Source organism: Moschus berezovskii, chromosome 2, assembly GCF_049115385.1.
Source record: "Moschus berezovskii isolate FMDL1 chromosome 2, NW_MosBer_1.0, whole genome shotgun sequence".
In the NCBI taxonomy this organism is placed as follows: domain Eukaryota; kingdom Metazoa; phylum Chordata; class Mammalia; order Artiodactyla; family Moschidae; genus Moschus; species Moschus berezovskii.
The window spans coordinates 94,052,267-94,077,311 of NC_142461.1; the positions used below are offsets into that span (position 1 = coordinate 94,052,267).

General features: G+C 43.2%; 1 protein-coding gene and 1 pseudogene across 2 annotated transcripts in view; one reads left to right on the forward strand and one right to left on the reverse strand.

The window, feature by feature from the left end:
- Window positions 1–25,045, reverse strand: part of CACNB4 (calcium voltage-gated channel auxiliary subunit beta 4) — a 286,688-nt gene that overhangs the window by 184,618 nt on the left and 77,025 nt on the right. The gene's annotated exons all lie outside the window — the stretch shown is intronic.
- On the forward strand, window positions 9,329–9,931 carry LOC129538306 (suppressor of cytokine signaling 2 pseudogene; annotated as a pseudogene).

Below are 25,045 nucleotides of genomic sequence, written 5' to 3' on the forward strand. Positions count from 1 at the left end.
GGCCTTACAAATAGCTGTGAAAAGAAGAGAAGCGAAAAGCAAAGGAGAAAAGGAAAGATATAAGCACCTGAATGCAGAGTTCCATAGAATAACAAGGAGAGATAAGAAAGCCTTCCTCAGCGATCAATGCAAAGCAATAGAGGAAAACAACAGAATAGGAAAAACAAGAGATCTCTTCAAGAAAATTAGAGTTTCCAAGGGAACATTTCATGCAAAGATGGGCTCGATAAAGGACAGAAATGGTATGGACCTAACAGAAGCAGAAGATATTAAGAAGAGGTGGCAAGAATACACAGAACAACTGTACAAAAAAGATCTTCACGACCAAGATAATCACGATGGCGTGATCACTGACCTAGAGCCAGACATCTTGGAATGTGAAGTCATGTGGGCCTTAGAAAGCATCACTACGAACAAAAAAGCTAGTGGAGGTGACAGAATTCCAGTTGAGTTATTACAAATCCTGAAAGATGATGCTGTGAAAGTGCTGCACTCAATATGCCAGCAAATTTGGAAAACTCAGCAGTGGCCACAGGACTGGAGAAGGTCAGTCTTCATTCCAATCCCAAACAAAGGCAATGCCAAAGAATGCTCAAACTACCGCACAATTGCACTCATCTCACACGCTAGTAAAGTCATGCTCAAAATTCTCCAAGCCAGGCTTCAGCAATATGTGAACCGTGAACTTCCAGATGTTCAAGCAGGTTTTAGAAAAGGCAGAGGCACCAGAGATCAAATCACCAACATCTGCTGGATCATGGAGAAAGCAAGAGAGTTCCAGAAAAACATCTATTTCTGCTTCATTGACTATGCCAACGCCTTTGACTGTGTGGATCACAATAAACTGTGGAACATTCTGAAAGAGATGGGAATACCAGACCACCTGACCTGCCTCTTGAGAAACCTGTATGTAGGTCAGGAAGCAACAGTTAGAAATGGACATGGAACAAGAGACTGGTTCCAAATAGGAAAAGGAGTACATCAAGGTTGTATATTGGCACCCTGCTTATTTAACTTATATGCAGAGTACATCATGAGGAACGCTGGGCTGGAAGAAGCACAAGCTGGAATCAAGATTGCCGGGAGAAATATCAATAACCTCAGATATGCAGATGACACCACCCTTATGGCAGAAAGTGAAGAGGAACTCAAAAGCCTCTTGATGAAAGTGAAAGAGGAGAGTGAAAAGGTTGGCTTGAAGCTCAACATTCAGAAAACAAAGATCATGGCATCTGGTCCCATCACTTCATGGGAAATAGATGGGGAAACAGTGGAAACAGTGTCAGACTTTATTTTTCTGGGCTCCAAAATCACTGCAGATGCTGATTGCAGCCAGGAAATTAAAAAACGCTTACTCCTTGCAAGGAAAGTTATGACCAACCTAGATAGCATATTAAAAAGCAGAGACGTTACTTTGCCAACCAAGGTCCGTCTAGTCAAGGCTATGGTTTTTCCCGTGGTCATGTATGGATGTGAGAGTTGGACTGTGAAGAAGGCTGATCGCCGAAGAATTGATGTTTTGAACTGTGGTGCTGGAGAAGACTCTTGAGAGTCCCTTGGACTGCAAGGAGATCCAACCTGTCCATTCTAAAGGAGATCAGTCCTGGGTGTTCACTGGAAGGACTGACGCTAAAGCTGAAACTGCAATACTTTGGCCACCTCATGTGATGAGTTGACTCACTGGAAAAGACTCTGATGCTGGGAAGGATTAGGGGCGGGAGGAGAAGGGGACGACAGAGAATGAGATGGCTGGATGGCATCACCGACTCGATGGACATGAGTTTTAGTGAACTCCGGGAGTTGGTGACGGACAGGGAGGCCTGGTGTGCTGTGATTCATGCAGTCACAAAGAGTCGGACACGACTGAGCGACTGAACTGACTGAACTGATGATAAAGTGTGATTCAAATATATCGTATGGCTATTATTATTCTTACCAAATAAATATAGCAGCTCAAAATGAGGTTGCTGCCATTCTATGTGGTGAAAGTTTCTTGAGAGCAGCAAATATTATGTTCCACATTTAAAAACACATCCTATTAATGAACATACAAAGCATGCTTTCCATCATTGTGAAAATGAATTTCCATCTCCAGGACCCACATGAAATATGATGTTCCGCCTGATACCAACATTTCTTCCTATAATTTAAAGACATTCAGCTAAATTATTTTGCTTTATTATCTGGATTTTTTTTTTCAAAGAGTTCTGCAGCTGTTCTCATAACTTAGCCCCATTTTTTTCAAAATAGTTCCTGATACGTCTGTTCTATTCTAACCCCCAAAGACAGGAGATATGTTTCAGTAAAAAAAACTTTATATCTTTTTCCCTGCAGTTTTTTCCCTTCTCTTCTCTATTTTTGTATAAGCATCATATTTGAGAGAACCTGCTCCTCATTTTCCTTCCTCAGTGATGTAATTCATCAGTCTGCTGACTTTGTTTAGATAGAAATACAGAAGTCTATAGAAGTTTACAGTAGAGAGAAAGATTTCAGAAATAGCTGGAAGATGGATTTTTTTTACAACTCTGACTTGCTCATTCTTGGCACGTCTTTGTATGCGCAGCATAGTAGAACCCATACACTGCACAACTCGGTTCTAAATCAGCAGCGGCCAGGTTCCCTGTAAGGAAGCACGGTGCCCCTGGCTCCGTCCCTTTGTTTCCCTCCGAATGAGCCCAGGGCACATTTCTCTCATATCCTCCATCACCCACTGCCCCTGGGAGGCCCTGGACCCCCACTCATTCCCTTTCCAGATCCTTCTCTTCCTCGCTAGCACCCTATGCCCAAGCCCCACTCCTGCCCTCTGTGTACCAGCACGCGTTTGTTTGGGCAAACTCGGTGCTGGAGGCGGTGTCCAGCAGGAATGTGTCTCAGGTTATTCAAACCTAGAAAAAAAACACAACCCAGACTGTCAAGGTCTGTCCTTCTGTCTATCTGTCGCTCTCTCTCTCACACACACACACACACAGACATACCCTAACAACATAACCAACCTCCACCCTCAGCCAATCCTGCCCCCTGCCCTCCGTGGAGCTGGCAGTCAATGCAGGGGAACCAACTTATGAAATGACAGCGGCACTTCTGTTTTCCTGTGATTATAAAGCAGACGGGGATCTGACAGTACCCACTAGCCTGACAGGACAAAGAACGGGAAGGAGGGAGACCAAGGTGCTGGGGCAACCAGTCATGTTGGCATCTGTAACAGGAAGACCAGAAATTCCACTGTTTGTGCAGGCTTCTTCTGTTTTCTTCAAGGTGGAGTCACAAGGTTCCCCGACTCTTTTTTAGGGAGCACTGGGTGGTGACATCTAGTGGCCCCTATTTAAATTACCTTTGGATTCTGATACCATGAAAAAAAATGCTACGTGGCTCTCAGAAAACGGAAGAGTTAATCATGAGTGCGGCGGCAGCGACCATCAAGTCCTGGACTTCTGTCACAATCACCTGGGGCAGGCGTGTTCCTCACTCTACATCTGCACCGCCTCATCTGTAAGCAGGGACGATATCGGTACTGAGCTCAATGGGCTGGGACGAGGGTTGACAGAGATAATATGTGCCAAGTGTTCAGAAAACGCCTGACACATAGTGAGTGTCCAATTAGCTCTGCATTATTTTAATTGATAGAATATATTTTTTTCAAATTTTTAACATAATCATTGGTGCTGCTAAATTGGTTAGCTACACCAGTATTCTACTACATTTGTCTTTGTCATACATTAAACGTATTGTGAGAGTTGGACTGTGAAGAAAGCTGATCACCAAAGAATTGATGCTTTTGAACTGTGGTGTTGGAGAAGACTCTTGAGAGTCCCTTGGACTGCAAGGAGATCCAACCAATCCATTCTAAAGGAGATCAATCCTGGGTGTTCATTGGAAGGACTGATGCTAAAGCTGAAACTGCAATACTTTGGCCACCTCATGCGACGAGTTGACTCACTGGAAAAGACTCTGATGCTGGGAAAGGTTGGGGGTGGGAGGAGAAGGGAATGACAGAGAATGAGATGGCTGGATGGCATCACCGACTCTGTGGACATGAGTTTGAGTGAACTTCGGGAGTTGGTGATGGACAGGGAGGCCTGGCGTGCTGTGATTCATGGGGTCACAGAGAGTCGGACACGACTGAGCGACTGAACTGAACTGAAGTACTTAGTAAAACTGCATCTTTTCTACCCACAATCTTGAAGTATTGTTGAGACAGCCAGGAAGATGTGTATGATATATCAGGTCCTACAAGCCCTCAACATCACCCTTCATAAATTCAGGGCTGTGGGGGCCTCACCCTGAGAAGTTCGGTATTATCTATGCCTGCCTGGAAACCCTACAGTGGCCCATGTGCTCTGGCTTTATGTATGAGATGTCAACGTCTTAAGTGAGATGAACTCTAGTCACTTTGCCACAGTCCACACCTGTCGCCTTGCACTAAGCCACTTTACTTCGCCTCTTTTTAAAAATGTAGTTTGTTGAAGTATAGTTGATTTCCAACATTGTGTTAATTTCTACTGTATAGGAAAGTGATTATTATACACAGGTACACATTTTTGTTCATATTCTTTTCCATTATGGTTTATCACAGAATAGCGAATATGATTTCCTGTGCTATTCAGTAGGATGTTGTTGTTTATCTACTCTCTATACAAGAGTTTTCTGAATGTTGAGCTTCAAGCCAACCTTTTCACTCTCCTCTTTCACTTTCATCAAGAGGCTTTTGAGTTCCTTTTCACTTTCTGCCATAAGGGTAGTGTCATCTGCATATCTGAGGTTATTGATATTTCTCCCAGCAATCTTGATTCCAGCTTGTGCTTCTTCCAGCCCAGCGTTCCTCATGATGTACTCTGCATATAAGTTAAATAAGCAAGGTGACATGTATGGATGTGAGAGTTGGACTGTGAAGAAAGCTGATCGCCGAAGAATCGATGCTTTTGAACTGTGGTGTTGGAGAAGACTCTTGAGAGTCCCTTATACTGCAAGGAGATCCAACCAGTCCATTCTAAAGGAGATCAATCCTGGATGTTCATTGGAGGGACTGATGCTAAAGCTGAAACTGCAATACTTTGGCCACCTCATGCGACGAGTTGACTCACTGGAAAAGACTCTGATGCTGGGAAAGGTTGGGGGCGGGAGGAGAAGGGGACGACGGAGAATGAGATGGCTGGATGGCATCACCGACTCTGTGGACATGAGTTTGAGTGAGCTCTGGGAGTTGGTGATGGACAGGGAGGCCTGGCGTGCTGTGATTCATGGGGTCGCGGAGAGTCGGACACAACTGAGTGACTGAACTGAACTGATACAAGAGTTTTATCTGCTAATCCCAAACTCCCAATCCATCCCTCCCCCACTATTCCTTTTCTTTGGCAACCACAGGCTGTCTTCTACGCCTGTGAGTCTTTTTCTGTTTCGTAGATAAGTTCATTTGTGTCGGAATTTAGATTCCACATATAAGTGACCATCATATTTGTCTTTCTCTGACTTACTTCACTTGGTGTGATAATCTCTAGGTCCATCCATGGTGCTGCTAATGGCATAATTTCATTCATTTTATGGCTGAATAGTATTCCATTGTGTATGTGTGTGTGTGTATTCACATCTTCTTTATTTGTTCACCTGTCAATGAACATTTAGATTACTTCCATGTCTCGGTTATTCTAAGTGGTGCTGCTATGAACATTGGGATGCATGTACCCTTTGGAATTAGAGTTTTCTTCAGTTAAATGCCCTGGTTCACTTTTCTCATTTATGTTGCCTGCTGGCTTTGAAAACACTTACGTTTGATACTCCTTGTTTACACACTACAAGACAAAGTCCCTATATCTTATTCTGGAATTGAAGGCTTTTCACGGTCTGCCTTTCTAGCCATGCTTTATTCACATGACCCCTCCTTGCCAGGCACAGTCATGCCAGCTGAACAGCTGTTCCCATCTAGTCTCTGTGTCTCTCCTGAGCCAGTTCCCACCATCTGTTTAGAAAGCCCCCCAAGCTCTTGCCAGTGAATGCCTGCTTCTCCTCCAAAGCCCACCTTTAATTTAATTGACACCTCAGACATTTCTCCCTGACTATTACAGCCTGTGTAATCATTTCCCTTTCTGGTTTTGTCATCAGTGGACGGAGCTAATAAGCTTCACAGTGTGGTGGTTGGAGGCTAAATGAGTTAATTAAGCTCCTCGTACCTGGCATGTCATATGTGGTCTATAAGAGAAGACTTACTACTACCATCTTATCTTTCCCACCTGATAACTCTACTTACTGTTGTACTTTTTATGCATCTGTCTTTTTTAAACCATTTTTAAATTATGGTGAAATAGGCATTTATCATTTTAGTGGCATCAATTATATTCACACTGCTATGCAACCATTACCACCACCCACTTCCAGAACCTCATCTTCCAAAACTAAATCTCTGTACCCATTGAACACTAAATCCCCATTCCCTCCTCCTCCCCTTAAGCCTTGGCCACCATCATTCTACTTTGTCTCTGAATTTGACCACTCTAGGAGTGTCGTGTGAATGGAATCATACAATAATATTTGTCCATTTGTGACTGGGCTTATTTCACTTAACTTAGTGGCTCAGTGGCAGAGAATCTGCCTGCCAATGCAGGAGATGTGAGTTTGATCTCTGGGTTGGGAAGATCCCCTAGAGAAGGAAATGGATACTCACTCCAGTATTCTTGCCCGGGAAATCCCATGGATAGAGGAGTCTGGAGGGCTCCAGTACATGGGGTCACAAAGAGTCGGACCCGACTGAGCATGAACACACACACAATGCTCTCTATGTGTCATAATTTATAAGGCTGACTAGTGTTCCACTGCATGTATACACCACATTTTGTTTATCTATTCAACTATTAATAAACATCAGTTGCTTTCAACTTTTTGAATTATGTGAATGTGAATCATGAATAATAATTCTCCAATGAACACGGGTATGTAAATATCTGTTCAAGTCTTTGTTTTCTTTTTTAATTTATTTTATTCAAATATAGTTGACTTATAAAGTTGTGTTAATTTCTGCTCTACGGCAAAGTGATAGTCATACACACACACACACACACAAACACATACACATATATATTGTTTTTCATATTCTTTTCCACTATGGTTTATCACAGGATATTGAATATACTTCCCTGTGCTATATAATACAACTTTGTTGTTTATGCTTCCTATATATAATAGTTTGCCTCTGCTAATCCCAAATTCAAGTCCTTGTTTTCAATTTTTTTGGGTATATACCTAGAAGTGGAATTGCTGAATCATATGATAATTCTATGTTTAATTTTTTGAGGACTGACTGTATCATTTTCCACAGAAGATGCACCATTTTCCATTCCCACTAGCAATGCACAGAGCTTTGGATTTCTCCACACCCTTTCCAACCTTGTTTTTTTCTGCTTTTTTCAAATAATGGCCATCTTAACGGTGTGCAGCATTCACCATTTACTGTCTTAATTTCCACTTCACACTTTATTTTTCATTCTTTGGTTTGTTCAGTCTGTTTTACCCCCTAACAGAATCATAAACTTTTTTTTAAAAAATTATTTATTTTTTAATTGAAGGATAATTGCTTTACAGAATTATTTTGGTTTCTGCCAAACATCAACATGAATCAGCCATAGGTATATGTTCCCTCCCTCTAGAAACTTCCTCCCACCTCCCTCCCCATCCTACTCTACTAAGTTGTCACAGAGCCCTGGCTTGAGTTCCTGAGCCATACAGCAAATTCCCACTGGCTACCTATTTTACACATGGTAATGTAAGTTTCCATGTTACTCTCTCCAAACATCCCACCCTGTCCCTCCTCCCCCTTCACCATGTCCATAAGTCTGTTCTCTTTGTCTGTGTCTCCACTGCTGCCCTGAAAGCAGGTCAATCAGTACCATTTCTCTACATTCCACATACATGCGTTAGTATACATTTGTTTTTCTCTTTCTGACTTACTTCACTCATCACAAAATTCTTGATGACAGAAATGGTCATAGACAATTTACCTATCCTTCCCTCACCCTCCATTCCAGGGCCCTAGCTCCCAACTGGCACCTAGTATGGAGCTCTGCACAAGTCTGGGGTCTTGATCCTCCAAGTGTGGGATCAGCTCCTCACCTGGGAGCTTGTTAAAAATGCAGATTCTCAGGCCCTGCCCTGGAACTAGTGAACCAGAATCTGCATTTTAACAAGATCTCCAAGGGATCTGCTAGCGCATTGATTGCCGAGTGGCACGAGGATGGGAGAGGCAGTTTACTTCATTCTGTTGTTAGGTTCAGTAACTTCATCTCATAAGTGCCCAAATGTTTGTTGATTAAAGGATTAATAAGTAAAATTAACAGCCTTGTTAACACCCACCATCAGGCATCTATCAAAAATGTGAAAAAGCATCTCTTGAAAAGTAGCTCAAAGCAGGTTGAAAAAATAGGGCAGGGAGAACTGTCATAGCCAAGAGGAGCCTAAAGAGACATGACTCAACGGCATGTGGAGTCCTGGATGGAATCCTGGGACAGAAAAAGAATATTAGGCAAAACTAGAAATCGGCATAGAATGTGGACTTTAGTTCATAATTATGTATGAATATTGGATCATTCGGGCTTCCCAGGTGACTCTGGTAAAGAATCCACCAGCCAATGCAGGAGACTCGAATTCGATCCCTGGGTTGGGAAAATCCCCTGGAGAAGGAAATGGCAATCCAGGTATTCTTGCCTGGAGAAGCCCATGGACAGAGGAACCTGGGGACTACTGTCCATGAGGATGCAAAGAGTCAGACACACCTGAGCATGCACACACGCATGCACTGGATCATTCATTGTGACAGAGGTACCCTAGTAATGGAAGATGTTAACAGGGGAATATGGGAACTCTCTGTACTACATTCACAGTTTTTCAGTAAACCTAAAACTTCTCCTAACATAAACAGTTTATTTCAGACGGACGTTTAACTCTAGTCTCGCCGCCGCCGCGGCTCGCGGGGCCTGGGCTTCCGCTGAATCATGAGCCTCCTCGCCCGCCGCCACTGGCGCTGCGCGGGCCACGGACGGCGCGCGCTGGGGCCCCGGCTGCGCGGGCTCAGGATCGCCTTCGCCTGCAGCTGGGGTGCCGAAGGAGCGCGGGCCGGCGGCAGGCGAACTGTGCGTGAAGGCGCCTGCGGGGGATTTGGCCATCGGTGCCCGGGAACCCGGGGAGGAAGAGCCTGCAGCGCCCCATCCCCATCTCCTCCACCACCATTTGGGGGACCCCTCAGGGAGTGGTTTTGGGGTTCCCACTGACTTCTAAGAAGGACGCGTGTCCTTCTCCGACCCCAGCTCGGGCGGCCACCTGTCTTTGCCGCGGTGACCTTTCTCTCATGGCCCTGAGGGGCCTCGAGTCCTCCGGGAATGGCGCGGAACGGGCGCAGAGCGGCCGGCGGCGGAGCCGTCCCCAGAGGCGGCGCGTCTGGCGAAGGCCCTGCGCGAACTCAGTCACACAGGTTGGTACTGGGGAAGTATGACTGTTAATGAAGCCAAAGAGAAATTAAAAGAGGCACCAGAAGGAACTTTCTTGATTAGAGGTAGTTCGCATTCAGACTACCTACTAACAATATCTGTTAAGACATCAGCTGGACCAACTAATCTTCGCATCGAATACCAAGATGGGAAATTTAGATTGGACTCTATCATATGTGTCAAGTCCAAGCTTAAACAATTTGACAGTGTGGTTCATCTGATCGACTACTATGTTCAGATGTGCAAGGATAAGCGGACAGGCCCCGAAGCCCCGCGGAATGGCACTGTTCACCTTTATCTGACCAAGCCACTCTACACATCAGCGCCACCTCTGCAGCATCTCTGTAGACTCACCATTAACAAGTGTACCAGCACCATCTGGGGACTGCCTTTACCAACAAGACTAAAAGATTATTTGGAAGAATATAAATTCCAGGTATAAGTGTTTCTTTTTTTCTAAACATGCCTCCTCTAGAAGATCTCCGAATGCAGCTGTGTAAAAGAGAACCAAATCTTGAGTGACGGCTCTGGATAAGGAAGGAATTCTAAGACAAGCTGAAGTCAATCTGATTTAATTGTGTGGCAAGGTAGCTAGGTATTTAAAGTTTTCCCCCGCATGTTTTCAGCTGAGGGATGCTTCCCTTCCTAAGGCTGACCAAGACTAGTTGATCCTTTTAAGTTAAGAATAAAACGTCCCAAGTAAAGGCTGAAGGAACGTTTTCTCAGAACTCTGAGTTTCTGAGGTTCGTTTGTGTTAGGTGAAAGGTGCCAGCACTGGTAGGAGAGAAAGAGCTCCATTTAGGAGGGCCAAAGAAGTGGAAGGAACAAAACTGACACAGGCTTAACTTCAGTTCTGTGTGCCTGGTGATCAGTCTATTTTAGGACATTTAATATTTTGCATTCTGATGTACTTAGGAGATTTGTTAAACGGATATGCTTGTGAGTATTTATCCTTCATTTTATGCAGTTAACCAAATCAACCAAAAAAGGTGACCATGATATCCTGTATTTGTCTTTTTACCACATGTATGAACTCTCTCGTGAATGAGTACTGTAGTAATCCTTTCAGTTCAGTTCAGTTCAGTCGCTCAGTCGTGTCCGACTCTTTGCAACCCCATGAATCACAGCACGCCAGGCCTCCCTGTCCATCACCAGCTCCCAGAGCTCACTCAAACTCATGTCCATCGAGTCGGTGATGCCATCCAGCCATCTCATTCTCTGTAATCCCCATCTCCTCCCACCCCCAATCCCTCCTAGCATCAGACTCTTTTCCAGGGAGTCAACTCATCGCATGAGGGGAGCCTTATTTCAGAAATATTTCAAACTGGTGCAAATGGAAAAGACCTCTTTTCCTTTAAGGCTAAAGACAAGAATGTCATGCTATACAGGTGCAACTCAATCCCTGTTAATAAAACCATGTAGATAAAGACATTTTACCTTTTGAAACAGCTGCGTCCCCACCCTGTTGCCATTGATTCTTTGGAAATGGTTTTAGGAATTTCCAAGTGGTCTAACCATAGTCATTGGCAATTGTCTCCCTTCTACCATGTAGAATACTTTAATTTTCTTCCAGATATAGGGGGATACCTGCCTGCTTTTCAAATTGTTTATTTACTGCTGTTGCTATTTGATTAGAATGTATTAAATTTTTAAAAAATGGACTTTCAAAAAAAAAGTTTATTTTAAAAGGGGGGCCAGAGAATAGGCAGAACATCAAAATGACAATTGGCTGCAGATGTGCAGGAAGTAACATCTGTGTCTTTAATTTCCTGCTGCGGAAAGGACTGGTACGTGCAGGACCTCATATAAGCGAAGTGACACCTCTGTGGCACTAAGAAAAGATGGTCAGCATCTGACTGCCTCGGAATCTGACACCAGGCCAGCCTCCCCCTGCTGGGCTGGCGACAGGCCTCTGCTACCTAACAGGTGACTCATCTTTCTCCTTGAGGGGGGCCATCTGCTAAAAGGGCAACAAAAACCTGGGGTTAAGGACACAAGACACTCTAAGAACTATTCTGCTGCTGCTGCTAAGTCACTTCAGTCGTGTCCGACTCTGTGCGACCCCATAGATGGCAGCCCACCAGACTCCCCCATCCCTGGGATTCTCCAGGCAAGAACACTGGCATGGGTTGCCATTTCCTTCTCCAATGCATGAAAGTGGAAAGTGAAAGTGAAGTTACTCAGTTGTGCCCGACTCATAGCGACCCCATGGACTGCAGCCTAGGAGGCTCCTCCATCCATGGGATTTTCCAGAACTATTTTAGCACTGACTTATCTGCCTTTCCTGGGTTGAAATGTACTGTCTCAAGATTAAAATTGAAGTTATATCAGTTCTTAGAGGAAAGTATTGATGTTGGGTCAAGCGCCATGGGCAGCTAAGTTTTACCAACAGGTGACCAAGTTCAGCTGCTTCCTCAAACCCTTTACATAAGCTCCTTCTTTTTAAGTGGGATGACTGCTTTCTCTCCTAGCTCCTCTGTAATATATATATGTATGTATCCCCTCCCTCCTAAACCTCTCTCCCCCATCCCACCCCAACACAACACTGTAAAGCCATTATTCTTCAGTTAAAAAAAATATTGACCTTAGGGAAGTAAGCACTATTGGAATCAATCTGTACTGAGACAATTAGTATAATTAGTAATAGTAAAGATTACCACTAGCATTTCTTCTTTCCACTGTACTTTAGATACAGCACCACATGCTTTAGGTGTATCATCATTCACTCTAGAGACCAACCCTATGATGCAGGTGCTGTTATTACCTCCATGAGCTACTTATTATACATTTTCAACAGGACAGAAGAGACTGGTTTAGCAAAGCACACAAGGAAGAGTTTGGGACCTGAGATCATTTCAATGTGGCTTTGAAATGGTGGCATAGGAGTCATACGTCTACCAAAGAGCAGATGTAATATAATCATGAATTAATGAAAGTATAATCAACTATACTTCAATTAAAGTGAAAAACTATACTTCAATTTAAAAATAAAAACAAAAGTACAATACCCAGAAAATGGAAAAGCAAACATTTCCTGACACAAGACCTTACATGCCATACCCTGATATTAGATACTTGGGGCATGTCACCCCTTTTTGGCTCATGACACCACTTGTATTAGGAATTATTGTCCACATTTTACAAGGAGAATAAACTTGAGAATCCAGGATTAGAAAAATGACACCCAAATCACACAGCTTGCAAGTGGTAGAGCTGGATTCCGAGCCCAGGTATGTCTGATGGCCAAGCCTGTGCCCCTTCCATGTGGGAACACACTGCCCAGCCCAGGACAGTGCTGGCCCAGCCATAGCTAGAGTCCCACATCCATTCCAGGCCTGGCACCAAAAAGGACCCAAAGGAACACAGACCAAGCACAGCAACCAGAGGGAGGGGAGATTAAACCTATTTCCTGTGAGAAAAGGTAAGAAAATGAACTTGGCCCCATGACAAGATGATGCAGGAAGATGTAATTGCTCCCCTACATATGTGCAGGGCTCCAGTGGAGAAAAAGGACAGACATTCTGGGTGATCACAGGAAGCAGACTGAAAGCTAAAGAAGGCAAGAACTATAAAGTAACAGATTCAGGTTTGATACAATAAAGAAAACAGAAGAATTAGTCCTGTAGGAGAATTATTCCACTCATGGGGCAGCTGAGGGCTGCATCTTCACAGGTGAGAGAGCACAAATATTTAGCAGAACAGTGATCTAGAATTCTAGATAAACGTTAAGATCCTTGCTAACCCAGAAACTCAAGACTCAGCTATCCTAATCCAGAGTTTTACTATATAGACCACTTAAATAGAATTATATATAGACCACATGAGGATCACAAATTTTCAAAAGATCAAACTATTGAATATGTGTGCATGCACATGTGTGCTAAGTAGCATCAGGCATGTCAGATTCTGTGTGAGCCCATGGACTGTAGCACACCAGGCTTTTCTGTCCATGGGATTCTCCAGGCAAGAATACTGGAGTGGGTTTCCATGTCCTTCTCCAGGGGGTCTTCCTGACCCAGGGATCGAACCTATGTCTCTTATGTCTTTTGCATTGGCAGGATAGAATATGTGTAATTCACACCAAACATATTGAAGTCTTTGCTAGCACTTGAAGGAAGGACATTACTATGAATATTAAATGTTCTCAAGCAGTAGGTACACAGAAATTTCAGTGAGAGAAAATACTAGGTCACAAAATATGAGCATCTGAGGGGTGTCTTCAGGTATGGCGGGGGTTGGAGGGTGGCTTTACCATATGTCCCCTCGAGCCTCTGCGCTGGAATTCCTGGGGTTCACATAGTAGAGAGGTCCTGAAGTGAGAACGTGGAGGAAGCTAAACCAAGCACCAGGCCCCTTAGAAAAGTATGCCCTGTGCAGAGAAGTCCTCTCTGAACCTCTTCATGCAACCATCACGAAGGAATCAGTGAGATGGTGTCTTAAAATCACAAGGCCCTGGTACCTCTGCAGTAAGAAGGCTCCCCCTTCTATGACACATCAGGAGACTGGCTGGTTCTTTGCTTCAGGAGAATGGAACCTTTTGCCGATTTCCAGACTTCATGCCATAGGATGGAAGCTTCTAGTCTGCTGGATCAGTACGTCTCGTCTGCTTGTCTCCCCATCAGCTCTGTAGGTAAGTTCACTAGCTAAGCAAGTCAGGTTTTCCCAAATAGTTAGAAAAACCCTGATGCTACCCTTTGAGACACTGGGATGTGGTGACCACCACTGATTCCTTCATGTGGTTAGCGACCCTGAAGCAGCCATTGTAGTTCACTGACCCAAAGAAACAAGCAGATGGATGGCAGACCATTTAAGCTGTCTCCTGAGGCAACATCACACAAAGGAAATGGGTCAGGTATAAAGTCACACACAATCAGTTGTGCATCTCCATGCCCACTCCCATGACTCAGATGGTGTCCCTCAGTTGTTCAACGGCTCAGGAATATGTATGAACAACACCCTACAGTTCAGAAATGTCTTTCCTGGCCCAATATAGGTCTCTTTCTAGAGCTTTCTTCTTTCTGATGGTTTGGGTGCAATCTAAACAACTGTAATTCCAAATCAACATAGGAAAACTACCAGTAGAAAAATATCTTGCTGGCCATTTTCACTTCTTAGAGGTCCTGTGCCTCAGAGAACCAATTATAAAAACATTTATGCAGTCACTGGGTGCCAGTATCAGAGATTAAAATGTTTAATTTAATTATCCAAAGTACCTATTAATCAAAAGGACAAAAACAAATGGAAGAGAAAGCACTTTAAGCCAAGGTTGAACACTCTGCTATCTTGTACAAAGAGCTCATTTGTCAAAACCATGAGATCAAGTCTCCTAATTCCAGAAAAAATTGGTGCTAAGACACCTGGGTTTAGTGCCCATGGCTACAAGGATTTTAGTTAGTCACAAAATCTTCAAGGACTGTTTCACAAAGCTCAAAAATGCTGTAATGTTAAATACCAGTACTACCCAACACTAACACCCCTAAAAAAAAATCTGTCATCTCCGAATTTTAATGTCCTTGCTGTGATAGCCCTTATTATCACAGGGAATGACTTCCCCGATGGCTCAGCGGGTAAAGAATCCACCTGCAATGCAAGAGACACAAGAGACACGGGTTCGATCCCTGGGTCAGGAAGATCCCTTGGAGAAGGAAGTGGCAATCCACTTCAGTATTCTTGCCTGAGAAATCCCATGGACAGAGGAGCCTGATAGGCTACAGTCCAAAGGGTCGCAAAGAGCTGGACATGACTGAGTGACTAAGCACACACACACATCACAGGGAATATCCTATTAACTGATTTGTAGGGCAGTTATAGTCTCCAACCTGTGGATTCAGGCCCAGACATGAGATTTGCTATGAACAATGAACTGTGAGCAGCAATGTGTGTCACTTCTGGAGAGAAGCTTTAAGAGTCAGTAAATCGCTTCACCAGGATCTCTGTTCACTCTATCACGGGGCCAGCGATGTTCCAGATAAGACCTGTTCCGTCAACCCAGGTCTCAGAGTGCAGATGGCAGGACAGGAGCTACAGCAAACCTGCACCAAGCAGGAAGCACAAGAGAAAAACGAATTCGTGTTGCCATAAGTCACTGAGACTTTTGGGTGTGCTTGTTACCGGGGAAAACCAAGCCTATCCTCACCATTAAACCTGCCATTACCAAGTCAGTCGGTATCTGGAAAAGACTTGCTCTTCGTGACCACAAGCTCCAGTTTTGGAATCGTTTCAACCAGATACGTGCTAAAATACGTCTTTGACAAAGATCAGGCATTTACTCAGATGCTTTCTCTTTAAGCTGTCACTAAAAATAGGTTGACTTGCTAACCTGGGAATCCTCTAACAGTTGCTCTAGCTTCACTGATTACTACAGTATTAGTCAGAAAAGTCAAAAATACACAGTGCATCTGTTATGAGCAACAAAGTACAGCATTAGCTATTCATAGCAAAATGAGCACTTTAAGGAGGTTTGAGACGCTCATTCAGAGATACAAAAAAAAAAAAATTGTAGGAATGCAGTAGTACAACAACATTAAAATTATTAATGGCAAGATAAGTAAAAAGAAAAAAATGTTCCATTTAGAAAATGCTTTGCATAAACTATATATTCCATAACCACAGGAGGAATGAAACTTGCTTTTTCTACTCTGAAGAGGCTTCTAAGAGCCTATTTTGAATTCAGGTTGCTGTGGAAACAAGAAGAATTCTGGAAGGGATTCCATCATAACTGCTGCATAACTTGGTGCACGTGGAAGAGCCCTATCTCACAGGCTCAACTTAAAACAAAGCCATGACTCTGGTTTGAAACACTGATGAGCCTCTGAATTTGAGGCTTAAATATCTATAATACAATTAAGGCTGTGACAGTGATACTCCTTCAAACTGACATATTTTGCTTTCAAAGAGGTAGAAGCAACTGTCAACATAACCGTGACTTACAGTTCACCATCTGAAGCCAAGTCACAATGTGTCATTCATGGTACCAGGCGGACATACCTGTGTATGCGTGCTTAGGCATGAGGGCGTTTGGGGAGGATATTTTTATCGTATAACAGCAATCACTGTGCTTTGGACAAACCACAAAAGCCATTATACAAAAATATGATTAGTCATAGCCAACATTTATTGTATAGTATTTTTAATTGTTTACATATTCATGCAGCAATCTTACAAGGTAGGTACTATTATCATCTCCATTTTATAGAAGAGGAAACTGAAGCAGTTGCCCAACATGATGTAGTAGTTAGAGGTAAAACTGGGCAGTCTGGCTCCAGAATTTTTAACCATTAGGCTTTCTGCCTCCCTAGTGGAAATTTGCAGCTACAAATACAAGACAAGTTTAGCTCAGATTGGGCTTCCCAGGTGGCACAGTGGTAAAGAATCTGCCTGCCAATGCAGGAGACAGAAGTGAGTTCAATTCCTGGGGTTGGGAAGATTCCTTGGAGTAGCAAATGGCTACCCACTCCAGTATTCTTGCCTGGAAAATCCCACAGACAGAGGAGCCTGGCGGGCTACCGTCCACGGGGTTGCAAAGAGTGCAAAGATGCACGACTGAGCATCCACACAGTTCAGATTAAGAACACGGGCACAGCACCCACTCCAGTGATTCTCAAGCTCTAGAGTATACAAAGAGCTGGGGCTGTTTAGTGAAAATGGACATTTTTAGGCCCTCCATGCAGAAATTCTGATTGAACGTGTCGGGAGTGAGACCAATGCACCTGTATTTTTATAGCACCCCTAGTGATTCTGAAGCAGGTGTCCTGCAGACCACACTTAGAAAAGTACTGACCTACCTTAATTCAGCTGATGAACAGTTGCAGACAGATGAAGCCACTTTACCTAGGCAAAGGAAAGCTAAGAAACAGAAGACGGCCTTTAGAAAAAGCCTCTGAGGACAGAAAATCAGAAAATAAAAGTCTTAAAACAACAAGGCTGTTGTACTTTATTCCTTAGAATTTTCATTGGATCTTTGATCAGAGTGTATTCTTCTAATTTTGCACACAATTCTAAGAAGTACAGTTATCTAGCTTTCAAGAACATGGAGATTAGAAGCAAAAATAAAATAAGAAATAAGGCAGAAACACTGACAGCAAGGAATCAAGGCAGGTAGAAAGTGAGGAAGAAAGCACAAGAAAAGAGTTTAAAATTACACTCAGGGACTTACCTGGAGGTCCAGTGGACTATAGCTCAACAGGCTCCTCTGCCTATGGAATTTTTCAGGCAAGAATACTGGAGTGGGTTGCCATTTCCTTCTCAAGGGGATCTTCCCAACCCAGGGATCAAACCTGCGTCTCCTGCGACTTCTGCACTGGCAGGCAGATTCTTTACCACAAGTGCTACCTGGGATGCTCAGAGGTCCCCTGGTTAAGACTTTGTCTTGCAATGCAGAGGATGTGGGTTCAATCCCTGGTCAGTAAGTTAAGATCCCACAAGCCTCGTGGCCAAAAAACCAAACCATAAAATGTAAACAATATTCTAATAAATTCAATAAAGACTTTAAAAATGTTCCTCATCAAAAAAACTTTTAAAAACTTCATAAAAAAAAAATACAGACATTCATACTTCCTAGTGGCACAGTCGGAGAAGGCAATGGCAAGCCACTCCAGTACTCTTGCCTGGAGAATCTCATGGATGGAGGAGTCTGGTGGGCTGCAGTCCATGGGGTCGCTAGGAGTCGGACACGACTGAGCGACTTCACTTTCACTTTTCACTGTCACACATTAGAGAAGGAAATGGCAACCCACTCCAGTGTTCTTGCCTGGAGAATCCCAGGGACGGGGCAGCCTGGTGGGCTTCCGTCTATGGGGTCACACAGAGTCGGACACGACTGAAGTGACTTAGCAGCAGTGGCACAGTGGATAAGAATCTGCCTGCCAATGCAGGGGACATGGGTTCAATCCCTGGTCCGGGAAGATCCCACGTGCCACGGAACAACTAAGCACGTGTACCACAGCTACTGAGCCCATGCTCTCGAGCTTGCAAGCCACAACTACCAAGCCGGTATATCGCAACTACTGAGCCTGGGCACCGCAACTACTGAAGCCCTTGTGCCTGGAGCCTGTGCTCCACATAAAGAGAAGCCACTGCGATGAGAAGCCCACCCCGCCACGAAGAGTAGCCCCTGCTCACCGCAACTAGACAAGCCCGTACAAAGCAACAAGGACCCAGTGCAGCCAAGAGAATAAAATAAAGATTAAAAAAAACAAAACCGACATTCAAAGCAGTACCAAGGCCTGGGAGCATAAGTGCTGAGATCCTAAGCCCTCTATGCATCTGGAGGAAGGACAGATTTTAAAAAAATAATCCTGTTGTTGGACCATCCAAAAACAAAAAGGAGGGAAATTTAATGATTTATTTATTCTATACACTTTCTTCAAAGGATATGATATCAAATATTTTGAGAAACTTTCCATTTAGAACAGTTGAAACTATTAAACAAGGATTCGGAAAAGCCGGCAGGTGGCCATTCTCTCCCGTGGGCTGGAGAAGTGTAAGGCAGTTTACGGGCGGAGGCAGGTGAAGTCAGGGGAGAAAAGGCCAGCTAGTGGCCAGGATCTAGGTCTGGGGAGGAGAATAAACACACCATAATGTGACCTGTCCCCAGCTGTCTGAAAAGGGTGTGTTGCATTGACAGTGATACGATGGCAGACTCTCACGTGGAACAAAGACCGATACTGCATCAGTGCTTGCACGCGGAGTATTTGTTACTAGAATGGAGCCAGAAAAAAACAGTTTCTGAGCTGGCAATTTTTCACCCAGACTCCTTTTCATGCAGTAAGATTGGATGACAGAAGTTATTTCAGGTCATTTCTGGTTATCTCTATGCCTTGGGAATATCATTTTACAAAACATGCATCTTTTCAATCCCATTTCTACTCCTGATGAGCCGTTAGAACTGACTCCAAAACGTCAATGTGGGACTGCCCTGGTGGTTCAGGGGTTCAGACTCCATGTTTCCACTGCAAAACACGGGTTTGATCTCTGATCAGGGAATTTAAGATACTTCATGCCACATGGTGTGGCCAAAAACAAAAAAGTTCAATGCGTATGTGTATACGACAAAGTGAAAGTCACTCAGTCGTGTCTGACTCTTTGAGACCGCATAGACTATACCGTCCATGGAATTCTCCAGGCCAGAATACTGGAGTGGGTAGCCTTTCCCTTCTCCAGGGGATCTTCCCAACCCAGGGATCGAACCCAAGTTCTCCACATTGCAGGCAGATTCTCTACCAGCTGAGCCACCAAGCAAGCCCAAGAACACTGGAGTGGGTAGCCTATCCCTTCTCCAACGGATCTTCCAACCCAGGAATTGAACCAGAGTCTCCTGCACTGTAGGTGGATTCTTTTCCAGCTGTAAATGACAACACAGATAGATAAATGAAAAGAAATCTCAGATTTTGAGTTCCCGGTATCTAGCAGCCATGGCACAACACAGTCCCTCTGTACATGTTTAATAGGTGAATGAGTAGATGGGTAACTGGAAGGATGAATGGATAACTAGATAAATCAAAAGCTTTTCTGATAATACAGAAGATAGTATCTCCCCAGCAAAGGAATATTAGGAATAACGATTCAAAGAGGTCAAAACAACAAGTAGACTGAATATAGTCAGACGACCACCAAACATATACCTGTGTGCATGTGTGCCTATGTACTTCTGCAAAGGAACAAGAACAGAGGTGTTAGTTCTCAATAGCTTTCTCCCTCTTTTCTCTGACTATTCTGCACATGCAGTCACTGTGCGACAGGCAGGAGGACCCTGCCACGGAAAGGTGGGCTGCATAAGCAATACACATGACTGGCCAAAGAAGCAGGAGGGTCCACAGCCGGGGAGGCAGCAGGAGGGGTAAAGGCCCAGACAGTGGATGAAACCTTAAAACTCAGAAAAGTGTCACTCTGCTTCTATTTGTTTCCAACTCAAGTTTTCCATCCTGCAGCCTACGGTACTGACTCACGTCCATCCCCAAGTCAAAGTCTCTAGAGCTTAGAGATCCTGGTGCTGTTTACTAGGAGCCCTACCATTTGGAAAAAAGAGCCTTCTCCAACTAGGAGGTTCCTAGCAGTGTCCATGTGAGATGCCAGGGCCATGACAGGTTAACTGAGAGAGAGTGTCAGGAGTTTCCATGGCTATGTGCATTTTGGTGAAGTGAAGATGGGAGCTGGCATTCTTTTCCTGACCTAGGGTATTGCCTGTTTGGGGCTGACAGGTAGAAACTGGTCAGCACTGACAAGTTAATAGAAGCAGAGACTGCACATGGCCCCAGAAATAATCCTCATGACCATAACTTCCAGTGTCACAAGCATTTCGGTTGCCTCTGGGGAATATACCTCTTGGTTCCAAAGGCAAAGAAAAAACACAATGCCTCCCTTTATATAGAACAGTGAAGGAAAGGTTAAGCCATGATACACACACTGTACTATAGAAAACAGAAGCTTGCCCAACAGGTCTAACTAAAGAGCAATAATGAAACAGCTATTTAAAAAAGCATTATACTACAGAACCCACCTAAGACATCCTACAATACAATCCAACGAACACTAGGGACCCTGAAACCCAGGGAAATACTCTCTCCAGGAAACCCAGGTGTTTAGAACAATAATAAAAGAGGCCAACAAAGGTCCGTCTAGTCAAAACTATGGTTTTTCCAGTAGTCATGTATGGATGTGAGAGTTGGACTGTGAAGAAAGCTGAGCACTGAAGAATTGATGCTTTTGTTGGAGAAGACTCTTGAGAGTCCCTTGGACTGCAAGGAGATCCAACCAGACCATCCTAAAGGAAATCATTCATTGGATGGACTGATGCTGAAGTTGAAACTGCAATACTTTGGCCACCTGATGCGAAGAACTGACTCCTTGGAAAAGACCCTGATGCTGGGAAAGATTGATGACAGGAGGAGAAGGGGACAACAGAAGATGAGATGGCTGGATGGCATCACTGACTCAATAGACATGAGTTTGAGTAAATTCCGGGAGTGGCGATGGACAGGGAGGCCTGGCGTGCTGCAGTCCATGGGGTTGCAAAGAGTTGGACATGACTGAGTGACTGAACTGAACTGAAAAGAAGCCAATTAACACCCATTGAACAGTATTCTAGCAGGCACTGTGCCCACAGCTTTGTAAACATACTCTCCCATTGCATCACGAAGGCTAGTAAGAATACAATTCAATCTCAGGTTGCTTCAGATACAGAACTAGTCTGGGAAATGTACATTCTCATACTTTTCAGCATCTGTCATGTCACAACTTTTTCTTTTATGTTTAATAAAGTTGAAAACTGGGGGGAAAACACTTTTTAAAAATTATTATACAAATGGGATTTCAATCTCCATCTAGATATAAGGGTAGGAAAGTAAGAATATCAGTTAAAAGAAAAAAATCATTCGGGAATGATGTGAAAAGCAAAGCAAGGTGAAAAGATGAATCCGGTGAATGAAGCAGCACTCAGTAACACAAGTCTTAGCCACTATGATGTGTAACATATAGCGACAATATCTCAACATCATACATTGCTGCTTGTTGAACAAAAGCCTTTTCAAAAGCGGAAAGGTCTTGTTTAAAAGGACATTTCAAAGTGACCAATGAGCTATGATTACTTGGGTAGTGGAATCAACAGACCATTTCGTTTTTGGCCTCCCAAAGACAATTTGGGGATAGTAAAATTATGTGGGAGTATTCATCATATAAATAGATAAGTCTGTGCAAAGAAATGAAGGATGGAATGGGACCAGGTCAGAATTCTAGAGAACTCTAACGAGTAAGGCCAAGTAGTTAAAGAGCCACCTATGGAAACAGAACAAGCAATCGCACTCCAGTCAAGACAGAGGAATGCCTCCAAAGTCAAGGGTGAGGAGCGTCTTCACAAAGATGAAATGCTCTGAAGAGACTAAACAGCATTCTATGAAGGCTTATAAATTGGCAGTGAATTTATGATGACTTTTCAGAGCGCATTTCAGGATAGGGTGATGAGACAAGAAGTCAAATGCTCCTGTCTGAGAAGTAGATTGGAAATGAGGAATTAAAGTCAATGACTAGAAGGCTGCTCTTCCAAGTAAAGGAAGGAGTCAGAGACCCAACAGGAGCAGCAGTGGTACAGTGGAACTGTTTGTTTTTATTCCTGCTTTGACTTCGGAATGGGCTTCCCAGGTGGTGCAGTGGTAAGGAATCTGTCTGCCAATGCAGGAGACACGGATTCCATCCCTGGGTCGGGAAGATCCTCTGGAGAAGGGAATGGCAACCCACTCCAGCATTCCTGCCTGGAAATCCCATGGACAGAGGAGTCTGTCAGGCTACAGTCCATGGGGTCACAAAGACTCGGGTACGACTGAGCAACTAAGCTCAGCAGAGTACAGCATAGTTGGTTTACAATGTTGTGTTAGTTTCTGGCGAACTGCAAAGTGATTCAGTTTTATATTATATACTATATATCATTCCCTGTGCTATACAGTAGGATATTGCTGCTTATCTATTCATTTTATATGTCGTGGTTTGCATCTATTAATCCCAAACTCTTAATTTATCGTCCTCCCCGCACCCCGTCACCTTTCCCCTTTGGTAATCATAAATTTGTTTTCTATGTCTGTGAGTCTGTTTATGTTTTGTAAGTAAGTTAATTAGTATCATATTTTAGATTCCACGTATAAGTGATGTATATGATATTTCTCCTTGTCTGACTTACTTCATTTAGTATGATCATCTCTAGGTCCAACCATGTTGTGGAAAATGGCATTACTTCATTCTTTTTATGACAGTAATATTCCATTGTATATATGTACTACATCTTCTTTATCCATTCATCTGTTGGCAGACATTTAGATTGCTTCTATGTCTTGGCTATTGTAAATAGTGCTGCTATGAATATTGAGGTGCGTTTACCTTTTCAAATTAAGAGTTTTTGTCTTTTCTGGATATATATACACACACAGGAGTGGAACTGCTGGATCATACGGTAGCTCTATGTTTAGTTTACGGAACCTCCATAGTGGTCTCCACAGTGGCTGCCCAAAGTTACATTCCAGAATGGGGTATACTGAAGTACAACTGCAGCCAAAGGAGTTCTCTGGGGGCAGGGGGAAGACTGTAGCTCCAGAGCATAACAACAGTGATAATTAAATGACAACATGGGTGACAGGGTGAGAGGATCAAGAACACACCTGGAGGCGGAAGCCCTGGAAAGGAAAGCACAGGAAATTTCCTCAGGTGAAACAATACTGACAGGAGACAAACACCTAAACTGGCACCTAAAATATGTTTTATATAAAAATATATAGTTAATCCGCTACCTGCATCTGTGGCTTGCTCTCAAAATGCCCCAAACAGGGACTTCCCTGATGGTTCAGTGGCTAAGACTCCATGCTCCCAATGCAAACAGCCTGAGTTCGATCGCTGGTCAGGGAGCTAGATCTCGGATGCCACAACCAAAGATCCCGCATGCTGCAACAAAGATCGAAGAACCTGTGTGCCTCAACTAAGACCCAAAGCAGCCAAATAAAAATAAACATATAAATTCATGAAATAACTCAGAGACATTAAAGCAATTTTTTCAAAGTCTGTTCTATACTTCAGAACAAAACAGTATTTAAGTATGATTTCATTTTAGAATGATTTCATATAAAATAAAATTATAGCTAGGCACTTAGAGGGTTAAAATTTCAAGTAAAGAAAAAAGTTACCTTCGGACAACCGAAGTTTGACTCAATGAAAACAGGAGTATTAACTGCATCAACCCATCTTCCCTTAACTTTTCATTCACCTAGAAATGTCAGCAAGGTGAAAAGTCTCTTACTTTGAAAATGTTTTGTTTTTGAAAATATTGTAAAAGTCTAGGAGAATATTTGACACCCTTTCTAAGCATTAAAACAGTGCGTATATTCCCTTCTTGTACCTTTATTTGTGAATTCATGATGATTTATGGAGTGTAAAAAGTATATGTTTTATCAAGTATAAAAATATCATTAATATAAGACTTCACAGAATGTCAGGCAATGCATTATACATGAAACTGAGCCTTGAAAGGAAGAAAACTAAAAAGCTGAAAGTCACCTGAGGTTTCTTTTTTTTTTTCACTTTCTTCAGTTTTTATCTCTTACTCTTAAGAATGGATACAGTTTTTTCTTTTACTTTACTGAATGCTAGCTTTTTACATTTTGTCTTCCTCCTGAAAATAGCATCTCTAAGAGAATATGAATTTAAAATTAAGCCTACATACAATCAAAAATAACAGTCTCTAAAGCACAAGCTGGAATCAAGATTGCTGGGAGAAATATCAATAACCTCAGATATGCAGATGACACCACCCTTATGGCAGAAAGTGAAGAGGAACTAAAAAGTCTTTTGATGAAAGTGAAAGAGGAGAGTGAAAAACTTGGCTTAAAGCTCAACATTCAGAAAACTAAGATCGTGGCATCTGGCCCCATCACTTCATGGGAAATAAATGGGGAAACAGTGGAAACAGTGTCAGACTTTATTTTGGGGGGCTTCAAAATCACTGCAGATTGTGATTGCAGCCAGGAAATTAAAAGATGCTTACTCCTTGGAAGGAAAGTTATAACCAACCTAGATATTATATTAAAAAGCAGAGACATTACTTT